This window comes from Oryza sativa, chromosome 11 (genome assembly GCF_034140825.1).
Source record: "Oryza sativa Japonica Group chromosome 11, ASM3414082v1".
In the NCBI taxonomy this organism is placed as follows: domain Eukaryota; kingdom Viridiplantae; phylum Streptophyta; class Magnoliopsida; order Poales; family Poaceae; genus Oryza; species Oryza sativa.
The window spans coordinates 14,679,027-14,692,431 of NC_089045.1; the positions used below are offsets into that span (position 1 = coordinate 14,679,027).

Below are 13,405 nucleotides of genomic sequence, written 5' to 3' on the forward strand. Positions count from 1 at the left end.
GGTCGACGGCGACGGCGGAGAGAGAGGACGACGGGGCGAGCTCGATTCCGATGGGGAGAAAGGGCGGCGAGTGGCGGAAACAGACGAGGGAGGTGCGGGGAGGGTTTATATAGGGTTGGGAGTGAGAGAGCGCGGCCAACGGGGAAGGAAACAGCCGCGGGAGACCCGGCCGCCATTAATTGTGCCGGCGGGATTAGGGGGTGCTTCCATCCGAAATAAAGAGAGAAAGAGAGAGGGGAAAATGGGGGGAAAGGGAGAGGGAATCGGGGGGAATATTTCCCCCCATTCAATTTTGAACGGGAACGGCGGAGCGCGGCGGATTTGGCGGCAGCGGCGGCGCTAGGCGCGGGCGGAGGGAGCGGCGCATGCGGAGGGAGGAAGGGGATGACGGGTGGGCCCCACCTGTCAGCGAGGGTGGTGGGTGGGCCCGCCTGTCGGCGGCTGCGCGCGAGGGGGAAGGGAGAGGGCTGAGTGGGCCGCGGGGAGAGAAGAGAGAGGAGGGAGATGGCCCGGATTCGGCCCAAGAGAGGGAAGGAGGATTTTTAGGGTTTTTCTTTTTATAAAACCTTTTCAACTTTGTTTATTTCTTGATAATTATTATTTGTGCTCTGAAAATTCCACTAAAATTTATTTACACCTTTTAGGCTTTTAGGGAATATACTACAAAAATCCTCCAAGCCTTATTTGACTTTTAACTTTGCACATTTTAATTTTTGGAGGCTTTCACTAGGATTTTAATTATTCTAGGCATAATTTAAAGGATATATTTTAGGGTCGTTTTGGGATGTGACAAGTACACTTCTTGGTTTTCACGATTCCTGTAAAATCGATCTCCAGAAAGGAATTTCTTGGTTCGAGAAAAATAGGTTTGGGGAAGACATTTCTTGTGCCCCAATTTGCAAGAAACCTAGAACGAATGATATCCATAATCCTACACTTAGGCTCATGCACAAATGGATTGCTATGACTTTGTTTCCTAGAAGTGATCTGAGACCCATTAGGGGGGATGAATTGATTATCATGTTTGCCATGGTTAGAAAGATCAAAATTGCTCCTATGAAATGTATAATAAGGCAATGGTTAGAAAGTATAAAGTTCCCTATTCCTGTTGAGTGCACTTCTCTGATTACTCGGATTGCAAAAGGGCTAGGGGTCGTTAGCAACCAAATTGCTTTTATTTCAGCCACTCGTCCGTGTATTGATGAGAATTATCTAGTACAAGGGCATATTCTAAAACATGGAGTAGATGGATCTTTGATTTACATTTTCCCCGGTTGTACAAATGAAATCCCGTTGCCAAATGCGGGGTATCATCTGTACAACTGCCATAAACTAACCATTCCCTTGCAGACCATAGAAGAATCTCGTACAGGTGGAGCATACAGGGAGACGCGCAACATGACAAGGAATGAACGAGAGAATTCATCATCCTCAATACCCGTACAGATGTATGAGGCAGATTGGGCACCAACTGGGATGCACCCGGATGGACCCAAGCTCCACGCCACAGCATCGGAGTCTCAACTTGGGTGAGTGCCAGTGAGGACCGGTGGCGTGCGCCTCATGACATCCAATGGGGGGACAACCAACCTTCCAGATCAAGTGGTAAGCCTCCATCTCCAAGTGAATGGAGCTCAAGTTCTTCTCATTGGGACTTGGGTGAAATCACTAGGAGAATAGAAACCCTTGATGTGTAGGCAGGGGAGGTTCAGTACAACCTCACGGAATACATAGCTCAGACGCAAGAATGGCAACAATCCGCTGATGCTCAGTTCGCCAACTTCAACAACATGATGCAGCAACAGCACGATGACCTTCAAGCGTACTTCCGTTTTCAGGGGTTCAATTCTTATCAAGGACCCTGAGCGAAAGCCAAGCTTGGGGAGAGACATCTCTCCCCTCACTAAGGTAACTTGTATCAGATTGCATATTTCCCTTTCCAATTGCATATTTGCTTTCCAATTGCATCTTATAAAACTTGAAAACAACATAAAATTTGCAAAATAGAAAATACCAAAAAGATAGGATAGGTTTGAGTCATGCTAGGTTAGAAAAGCTAGTTCTCTTTGTTGAAATGATGAATAGTTGCTATGTTTTATATCTCTTATATATGGGTTCATAGGTAAGTGCTCTCTCAAAGGCTAAATATGAGTAGCCAACAATTATCCAAGAACCTGAGGTAAATGAGCTGCACTTGCTGATCTAAGTCTAAGTTGTTGTGAGATATGAGATAGTAAATATGAGTTGCTATGATCCTGATACTAGTTTGACGTGAATTCCAGATGTTTTGTTTTTCAAAATGATAAATTGAGAGTTCCTCATTTGATATAAATTCCTACCAGAGCCAAAAACGTGCCATCATGATTAAACCATATACATTTTGGTTGCTTGTCATTCCATTGAACTTTGTCAAACTCTTGAGACTTGTGTAGATACTTCTCATGCTCTATGATCAAGATCATACATCCACATATATGCACATGCTAAACTCCTACACTGGGACCTAAGCAATATTTCGTTCCATTCCCATTTTACCACCAAAATAAATTCTCCATGCTTTCATGTGCTTTCTTCTTATAAAAGAGAAAAGTGCTTTTGAAAAAAAAAGAGGAGGGAAAGGCATGGTTATGAAAAAAAAAATAAAGTTATGCTCTATCAAGCATGAGCATGATGTTGAAAAAAAAATGTAGCCATGCCCTCTCCTAATCAATAAAAGAAGGATTTTTGGAAGAAGAAAGTAAGCACAAAGGAGAAGCATTTTTCTTTTATTTTTCCTCATATACCACACACATTTTGCACGATCTTGATCTTGAGTATGTTTAGTCATCTGCTTTAATCTAAGTTTTTGACTTAGTAATAAATGTGAATGCAAGTATGCCATGTTTGATCCCTGCTGAGTTCCACATATCAAACCTTAGAGTAGGAATCAAAAAGGCAAATTGGTGAGGAATTCATTTTGATATACTTGGAGAGACTGTGTGAATCAATTGAGGAACTTGGCTTTCTTTTGCAAAATCATTTGAAAACTTCCGGAATAAGAGTTGAATAAAGATTGGGTGATTGGTGCTCTAATTACTGTTCTGTCTTTCAACCGCCCAAGACAAGGAGAAGCAGAGTCTCGTGGGAATCAGGGGTAAGGGTAAGCCACGTGCCAAAGATTATTTAATCTGAGAAAGAGTACATATACCTTGCACCAGTATCTTTGAGATATGCAGCATAGTAGCAACTCCTGATCAACAACCAAGTCTTTATTTCCTTTCGTCCTTCACTCGGGACGAGCAAAGGTTCAAGCTTGGGGGGTTTTGTTGACGGTCATTATCGATCAGTTTCGACCGTCAATATTACTAAAATAGAGGAGAACTAGTGATGCTTGCAATGCATATACCTGTTAGAATAATAATATTCCACTAGTATTAGGTATAATAACCTTTTGCAGAGAATGACAATAAAGTGGAGGAGAATTGACATCAACTCAGACGTTAAACCAATCGGACGGTGTCAAGAACCAGACTTATGTATGAATGGGCCAAGAACTCAGAAATAACACGACACATGAGCCAAAATTCACAAGTCTACAGAGGAGGACAAGAAAGGAGGTCGCCAGCCGAAGATGGACTGGGTTGGGCCAGCCCATGGTTTGGCCGAACCATAGGGTTCAGCCGAACCTCCCGTGGCGCCGATGGATGCAGGGTTTGGATGGACGGCTGGGATTGATCCCCAATGACAGTTGGAGGGTATTATCGACCATTCCAACCGTCACAACCGTCATTACCTGCCTATAAAAGGAGCTCCTCTTCTCACTTCACTCACACACCTCAAGCAATAGCTCTCTCATTTCTCTCAAGTTTAATTTAGTAGTATCTAGCTAGTGGAATAGGAATAGAGTAGAAATCAGGAGTCCGGAAGCCTTCAGAAGAGTACGGGTATTCCTCCGCACCGGTATATAATCCTAAGTTAATTCCCTGGGGAGGGTATTCCTATGCTTTTAGCCCCAGTTGTATGGTCATGACAAGCTGTTGTAATGAACTCGGCAGTTAGGGGTGGCTTCTCGAAGTACCAGGAGGGCATCGGAAAGAGGATATTAGCTAGTATATCGGTTAACTAGAATGTATACATACTATGTATATTAGAAGTATAGGAATAGATTATCTCTCTCTTTTCTTTTCACTTAGCTTAGATAATTTATTATGAGAATGAGTAGTTAATGCATGTGTGTCACTCTACCCTTGGATTATTTTAACCCATGCTTAGAATATGATTATCAAAAGTAATATATAAATTATTAGTCAAGTTCTCTCTACATGATCTTCCCACGAGATAAAATAAATACGATACCCTTGGAATACTCTCGGGTGAAATACTACTATGGTATATCCGTGCGCTCGGGTGAAATGCTACTATGGTATATCCGTGCGCTTGCGGATAAACTTTGTAACTGAAATTTTACAAAATTTGAGACATGCCACCCGTATCTCAATGACATGTAGGACCCACATGAGTCAATGACATGTGGGTCAGGGTGGCATATCATAAATTTTACAAAATTTGTGTGGCATGGTTCAAATTTTCCCTTTCTAGAAATACCAACAACCTGAACTGGCCGACTCAAGCTTGCTGGGCCACTTGATGGCATTATTCTGTATGGGCCATGTAGGAGCTAAGGCCCAACTTGACATTTATATGATAAAAATAGTGCAGGCAGTGGGATTCGACCCCTCACTGCTAGGATTGAGGCAAACTCTTCAAACCACTAGGCCAAACTAACTGTTGTGACTAAGGGGAAATACTAAATGTACATATGATATAAACCGCGGTTCAACTGGTGACCCAACGGTTGAGTCGGTAAACCGGTGAACCGAGCCCTCCACCGGGTCAAGGACCGGTCCAGGTTTTCTTACTATGCTACGGACCAAAAGTGACGTGGTGAGATGGAAGTGGACTTAGGGAAGGTCTTAGTTTGGTCCCCAATGAACTTCTTTGATCATCCATGCATTCCTTACGCTCGGTTTCTTTTCTTTCGCCCAACCAAGTACCTCTGCAAATGGAAACACATGAAACTCATTGTGTAGCAACATTTGTTCAAATATATAACATGTAAATCCAATATAGAACATATGCACCTTTGGTTAATTAATACATAAGATAGTCATGGTTATATCCAAGCTAGTCGTGTCCTCATCAAAGTCTATGTCAGTCTTCCTTGTTTAGGGCGGTACTAAACGATGGGTTATGTCATGGCTTCGGTCAATTTGCCGTGGTGGCATGTGGCACATGGAAACATGTGAGGAAGATGTGTCTGGTGGGTAACGATGTACACTTCTGATCAGAGTATAATATATTCGAATAGTTGCGCCCTTGGTTATGGCAAACCGAGCAATGTACCCGAGTTAGAGTTTAATTCTATTAAAATTTGAATAACTAGAGTTATCACTTGTGGCCTTGGATTAAGGCAAGATCGCGTTGGTGCACGGCTTGGTAATAATTTGACTAGAGATATGTTTGTGTTTTATTTAAATGCTTGTAAATATTGAAATGCTTTTAAATTCTAGTTTTCTGCAAAATAACCTTATAAATGAATTCTTTGTACTCCCTTGCATTATATTTGCATTTTACTAGCATGGCTTGCTGAGTACGGTGGTTGTACTCAGCCTTGCTCCTTTTTCCCCCTTCCAGCAGAGGAGTACTTTGGAGATAAAGGCTTTGATGTCTAGCTCGTGCCTGCCGTCAAGTACCTGTAGTGGCCCGACGTAGCATCTGGCTTTTATCGTTTATCTTTCAGTGTTGGGCCTTTGGTTGCCACTCTATTTACGCTTATGTTTATATACTCCGTTATTTACCAACTTTGTAATGTGTACCTTGCCTCCTGGGACAAGGAATTATGCACTCACAAATGGAATATAGTGTTCTATTTTCCGGGCATGACATTATGCAAATATAGTAAAGGACCACAACTATATAAAGAAGAATATATCATTAATGGATTAAGTCTTACAAGAGAGGGAAGAGCTACTAGAACCATACCCAAATTCTCCAAAAGACTTGAAGAACTAAGGAGACTATTCTAATTCTAACTCTACTAGCACTAGAGCAAAGTGAGTAAACTAAGAGAGCTTCTTATTCGCGAATCCTTCTTTGTGTATGCTGGAATGAAGGATGAGAGGTCCTTTTATAGCTTGAGGATGACGGTTGTGGGCGTCATTGGAAGGTCGATTACAACTGTCATTGGCTTGGGCCTAGGCCAGCGGAGCCAGGCCAGGGTCGGCCGACCCCTAGCAGGCCTCCCTAGCCCAGTGCTTCCTCCTGGACGTCGTTTGATGGATCCTCAGCCCAGTGGCATGGTGGTTGGGCCCATTTGTAGATGTTTCAATGGGTTTGTGGGCCCATCAATCCATATGTTTGACACAGGTTTTGATTGATTGAACGGTGAATTTCCATCGTTTCTCCTCCATTTATGAAGTAATCTCCTGTATACAAATACTTTAGCAAGTACAAGTGGAACTAGACTATTTCTAAATAAATATGCATGCAAGCTTTGCTAGTTCTCCATTATTTCCAGAAGTATTGATGGTAGAAATTGGTCTATAATGAACGTCAACAAACCCCCCAAGCATAAACCTTTGCTCGTCCCGAGTAAAGGACTTGCATAAACTAAACTTAGTTGTTGATCAGGAGTTGCTACTATGTTGTCCATCTCAAAGGTACTAAGTGCATAGTTGTTGATGGCTCTTAAGTACCAAATTCATGCCATCAGTACCTGCATAAAATGGAAAGCATAAAACATCCAACATAGTGGTAGGGTATATTTGTAACAATTTCCACGAGTGTTGGTGTATATTTGGATGTAGATGACAAACTACCAAAGTTGAGAGAAAATATACATGAAGAACAAGGAGAGTCAAACTCATATCCAAACTTACGAAGTTTTGGACCGAAAAGCCCAATTAAACTACCATGGCAATGGATTGAGGGCCCCAGAATGAGTGTCTAGGCTGAAAAGCGGGGCCAACGGAGCTGGCCAAGGTTCGGTCGAACCCTGACAAAGGCCATTGGCCCAGGCCCAAGTTCAGTTCGGTAGATAACGACATCCCAATAATGGTTGTGACTGTTTCCGGCGCTCTAACCATCATCAGAAAGGACACTTGGCACTAGGAGGATGAAGATACTCATTGGATGCTTGGAAGAAACTGTAATACCCCGTATATTAAAAGGTATTTAGGTTTTTTTAGTTTGGGTTGACTTGTTAAAATAAAGATGTTAACAGAAATAAATAAAAGAAAATACCTTTAGAAGTGGCCCAACATGAGAAGGCCCATAAACCCAGCCCACTAGTTCTCCCCTAAAACCTAGAGAGAGGGGAACCGAATCCCACCTACCCTCTTGGTGCCGCCACCCCTCTCCCTGGCCGGCCTCCAACGGCGCCTCCTTCCTCCCCTCCTCCTGTGTTCACATCTCTCCCCTCTACAGCAAATTGCCCTCATAGATCTCCACCCCAACAACCTGGATCAAGAAGCGAAGTGGAAAAACGGAACGAGGAGAAGGAGAGGAGTAGGAGGGGTTAGATCGGAGTCTCCTCTATTGTCTCCTCACAAGTTCTCTAAAGAAACCCTAGGTGAGGCTTTTCTCTTTGTTGTATTAGTTGTTCTAGCATGACTTTATTGCTTTAATTCGTGGTTAGGGAAGGCTAGAGAAGGAGTTTGGGTTCTTGCGGTTCGGTTTGTTGCAGTTCTACATTTGGGCAAATTTACAGTGCTTCAGTTTTTCGATGTTTCGGGGCTCTAAATGCTATTTTCTGCAAAAGTGTATACTAGGAAGATGTAGATAATGTTTGGATCTATCTTCTGACCAAAGGGCGTGATTTTATCTCAAGTGGTTTAGGAGATATAATTTTTTTAGTATGACTGTTTTTATGTAGTAGTAGATTTAACTGTTTTTGGAGGATTAAACAGTGGAATCAGTCAGGCCGCCTATAGGCAAAGTTATAGAGTTTTCTCCAAGCTTTCCATATTGGTAAAATAGACTTTGATCGGATGAGTAGAACTCCATATATAGTTGTTTTTGTATGTATCCTCTGAAATTCTGGACAGATTCCGAAGCCTACTTTCAAGCGCAAATTAAACCATTTAAATGGCAGAATAAAAATATGCTTTCTACATAAAAGTTGTAGGTATTGTTTTGTAGATTTTTGAAATGTATATATTTTCAGTCATAGCCTTTTCATATTTCAAGATATAAAGGTTTGAAGCAGTAGTCTTGTGTATAGTCCAAGCGGCGTTCCTTGTTATTGCGTTTCGACAGGATGGGGCAGTAGGTTCACCTTTTTCATTGTTTTATATGTATATTTGAATGTGTTTCCTGAGGTTTTGTTTGTGATTAGGTGGTGGTCCTTCAGATCGTGTATCATACCAACCCTTCATTGGAGGCAAGTGCATGACGAACTAATTGTGTGATTCTTGGAGTGTTTGCTCTATCTATTTATTTTCATTATATTTATGTGTGATATGTGATGGCATATTTTCATATTGTTGTTCATGCTATTTTGATGTCAAGTTTATCTTATGTTTACGTCATTATTCTTGTTTCAATATTCCGGATTCAGGTTCTGGTTAAATAGTTAAAGTTCCATGCTTGTCATGGATGTGCAATATGGTTTTCAATTTGGTTCTTTATTTCTGGTTTCATTTATTCATGTTCCATGTGAGTCATGGATGTGCTATCTGGTTTTATTCATGTTCCTGTGGGTAAGCGTTGATCACGCTTACTCGGCTTTGCTGGCAAATGCTAGGATGTATTCACTATTGTCTGGGATGGAAACTACTATTTCAATTCATGTTTACCCGGGATGGGAACTACTATCTTCTTTGACTTGGTGTTTGAAAATGTGTTTCCTATCAAAGAAAGAAAGCCTTTTGTACATGCTTTATTGCCAATGATGTGTATATGTGTTTTCTAGTTCCATATTGTACTTGCTGAGTATTTTTATACTCACTCTTGTGTTTTATTTGGTTTTATGCACGCATTGAGACCGACATGCATGGGCAGGAAGTAGCTCCATTATATACACATTTATCTGCACAATATCAAACTATATTGCCTAGGTCTATAATGACACTTAAACTACCTTTTAGTTTCTTTCCATGGATTAGATGGATGGATAGTGCTATGGGAATGATGTTATTATTAGTTTAATCTATAATTGCATGTCGTGGATGTCCGTATTTACAGGGATACTCTTTCGAAATTTTTAATGAATTTAGGACTCAGTGGTTTCTGTACCGTAGTGTGTAGCATCCTAGGTAAGAGAATGTAAATCGCCCTAAATTTAAATCGTGCTTTAATGCATTTCTAGAAATTTTAAAAAAAAGCCTCCAACAATTAAAACTCACCAACATTTATTTCAAATTGGCTTGTGGGTATTTTTAATAAATTCCCCATGCTTAAAAATGTTTAACCAATTTTTACTTGAATTTTCAGAGCATTCTAAATAATTTTAAGGCAACAAAAACAATTAAAGAAATTTTATAAAATGGAAAAGCTAAAAGAAATCCTCTTCCTCCTGTTGGGCTGTTTCCAGCCCATCTCTCCCTCTCTTGGCCCAGCCCAGCCGCCCCCTCTCCTTCCCTCTCTCTCCTCCCCCTCCCTCTCCTTGGGCCGGCCCAGCTCATTCCCTCTCCCTCGGACTAAGTCCATCTTTCCTTCTCCGCGCGCCCCAGCCTGGGCAGGTGTGCTCCCTCTCGATGGCATGTGGGTCCCACTCGTCATCCCTAACCTTCAGCCATCCTCTCTCTTTCCGGCCGAATTCCTGCCGACGGCAACCTCCGATTCGCCTCCTCCACTCGCCGTTTCATCAAATTAATTGAGGGGAATTAATTCCCACCTCATCCTCTCCAATTCCCTCATAATTTCCTACTCTATCCCGCATTATTCGTGGTGGATTTTGATGGTGTTCTTTAATGGTCAGCTCCACCATGGCCGGCGTCGATCTCCTTCCCCGGCGTCTCTCTCCCTCCCCTCCGAACTATAAAAAGGGACCCCTGACTCCCTCCTCTCTCCCCACACACCGCCGCCCTCTCCTCCTTTCTCCGCGGCCTCCGCTCCGCTCTCTTCTTGTGCCGCTGCCGTCGCAACTCCGGCCATCCCTCGTCGGAGCTCAGAGTCGCCACCATCCGCTTCGGCGATTCCTCCTATTCCCCGTCCACCCCTCTGTTGAGCACGAGGACCGCAGGAACGACGACGACGCCGACGACCCGAAGCTTCTCACCGTTTCTTCCTCACCGCCGGCAACACCGCCGACCTCTCGCCGCCGTGTCTGCTCGGTGAGAACCGTCGTCTCCTCCCCTTTCTGTTTTTCCCCTTCCCATACTCTGTCGCACCGCCGCCGCGCCGTTGGCCGTTGCCGGCGAGCCGCCTGCTCGGGTACTGCTCTACTCGGCCATGTCTGTGCACGTCGGTGCACCGTGAGCCACCTCGGTGTGCTCGGCTCACGGTGGACCGAGCGGCTGTCAAGTGGGACCCGCTCGTGGACCCGGTCCGCGTGCGCTCTCTCTCAATAATTCAAGTTTTCCTTTAGAAAAATAATTCACAAAATTGCAAATTTCCATTTAAATAACACCTAAACTTCAAATGGCCATATCTTGACCGTTTGAACTAGGAATCAACCCGTTCAAATCTCTAATTTCTCCTAAAATTGAGTAGATCCCATTTATGTGCTTTATTGCTTATGTTCATGTGGTTTTTATTAGCCTTTTTGTATTTCTTTGTGTTGGTCGTGTAGATCCTGCCGTTCCGGAAGATCAGTTGTTCATCGTCGTTGATGGCGAAGACTTTGTGAGCAATCAAGGCAAGTCATATCTACCTTGAACATGTTGAATCCCATATTGTGAAAATTATGTTGTTTTACTTATAGTGCATTGCTTTATAAATTATACTTTTCATTATTAATATTGTTTTATTAGTTATTCCTATGCTCTTTGTTATGGCCATGTTGTTGATTTGATATCCATGATCATTGTGAACCCTAGTAAAATTATAACTTGACTAGTCTAGTACCCTACATGATGGACTAACTAGTTGCTTTAGGTAAATGCTTAATCATGCTTAGTTCCAACCTAGAACTTTTGGATAAACTAGACTGGTGGTTAACAACTAAAACTGGATTAGTTATGGACTATTGACTGGTTTGTCAATAGATAGGTGATAAAATGCTTTGTACAGCTAAAATATATTTTTGGGTTGGGCTTGGGGTGCAAGCTGGTTACTTTGGTAGTCGCACCCTGGCTAATATAAGGACCGGTCTTCGGGCCTCTGTTGCAAGGCATATTCGTGCAACCACAAGTCTAGTGGGTAAGGCCTGACTGGAAGTTTAGATCTTCTCAAAAGACAGACCATTGTTTGGAAGGGTATGGGGCCAGGATTAAGGCTGTCTTTTCACCCGGCGCAAGGGGGGGCCTGTCTCGTCCCGGGGGATCCGGCAACCTTTACCTTGTCGTGGACCGGCGGGCGGCGAAACCTCGGCGGGTTCTCCTGTTTTGGGTAGACCTAGATGGATAGTCTTGTCACGACCTCTATCCGGGTACCGTGGTGGTACCCAGCGCGTGGCAACGCGTGTTGAGGTTGTGTCTTATGGGTAAAGTTGTACACCTCTGATCAGAGTTAAAAACTATTCGAATAGCCGCGACCTCGGTTATGGGCAAGCTGAGCAATGTACCCAAAGTTAGTTTTGTTTTATAAAACCTTGGGAGGGTGAAATCATGATGGTGTAGTCATGTGGAGATTAGCCTGGGTTAAGGCAGGTTCGCAGGCTCATGCGACCTTGATGATATTAAAATATTGGCTTAGAACAGGATCGTGTTTTAAAATGAGCTTTAACCTGATTAAAATGTTTCAACTATGGCTTTATGCAAAATAAACCCTATTAGGCCATTTCCTTGTTTCCCCTATGCATTATGGTTGCATTTCCGGTGTGACTTGCTTAGTACGGTGATGGTACTCACTCTTGCTCACAAAAATAATCCAGAGGATGGACCTAAGGAAGATGAAGGCTTGGATCTCTAGTTCGCTCCACCGTTGAGTGCCTGTGGCTGCTGCTGTTCCGTAGTCTTCCACTGTTTTATTTGTTTATCTTTGAGTGTGAGGGCTTAAGTCGCCCATGTAATAAAGTACTTCCTTTACGCTTCCGCAAGTGTGGCTTGTAATAATCAACAATGTCTATGTGTACCTCATCTCCTGGGACGAGGATTAATGCACTGAGCGTTTGGAAATGGTGTATATTTCCAGGCATGACAGAGAATACCGGGGGTGTTACAGAAACTCTATCCTCCCAATGCACTTCCACCTATAAATACCCCTCTCCTTCCTCATTCTCACATACACCAAAGCGTGAGCTGAATTATAAGAGGCTCTATTGTACTTTATTGTATACTAGAATTAGGGATAGAGTAGAGTACAAGAAGTCGGAGGAATTCTACAATTGTCGGTAGTCCTCTCTCATTTCTTATACTGTAACATACCCAAATTTTAGACCTTAAAAGTTTCGTGTCAAAATAGTTGGAAGCTAACTTTTCCATTTTTGAGAGCCAAAAATTTCCATTTTTAACCTAGGTGTGGTCAGTCTAACTTGAACCTAAGTAAAACTTGAGAACAAATTAAAACCTTTGCATCTCTAACCTAGGACAAAAATGTAAACCTATGTGTAAGCATGCATACTCATAGGACATGTTTAGACTTGAGTCCTTCATATGCATTTGGATTTTTGATTTGCATTTCATCATAGGTCTTATGAATATAATTACAATCTAGACAAACAACTAAACCATTAGAGCTTAGTGCTAACTAATGGAAAATAATACATAGAAACCTTAAAATATATCAAAAGGCCAATGTCAAGCCCCACAAAAATAATTTGGTCATCCATATGAAGACGAGTCATGAACATGGAAGTGAACAAATAAATTAAGTCATATAGGGTATATTCTATCTTAATCATCTCTATAAGCATCCTCTTAATCTAATACTAAAGTAAACTTATACATAAATAGGTAAGAAGCTTATGATCTGTGTAAGGTAAACTGTAACTCAAACATATCAACATCATCTCAGGTTAAGAAGAGTCCAAATATAACTTATATAAATATTTGCATGCATTTAGAAAAGGGAAACACATATAAGAGATAAGCCTTGCGGATTATCTAAGATATTTTGTGCAAGATAAAATCATGGAAAAATTTATGTAGAATATTATTAGCACAAGCTATTCACTGTAATTTTGGTCAAACATTAACTAAATTTGATACCTTAAATAAACAAGTCAAACTAGTCGAATAATAGACTAAATATAGTTCTTAATCAGCTAAAACCATACATAACTAAAATGTGCATTTAACTGCATGGAAGTGTATAGGCGAAATAA

General features: G+C 42.0%; 1 long non-coding RNA gene across 1 annotated transcript; it reads left to right on the forward strand.

The window, feature by feature from the left end:
* Nucleotides 1-9,716: 9,716 nt before the first annotated feature.
* On the forward strand, nucleotides 9,717-12,306 carry LOC136354108 (uncharacterized). Its single transcript, XR_010737861.1, has 3 exons — nucleotides 9,717-10,313; nucleotides 10,772-10,837; nucleotides 12,014-12,306. It is a non-coding gene; the product is annotated as an uncharacterized lncRNA (long non-coding RNA).
* Nucleotides 12,307-13,405: the final 1,099 nt, after the last annotated feature.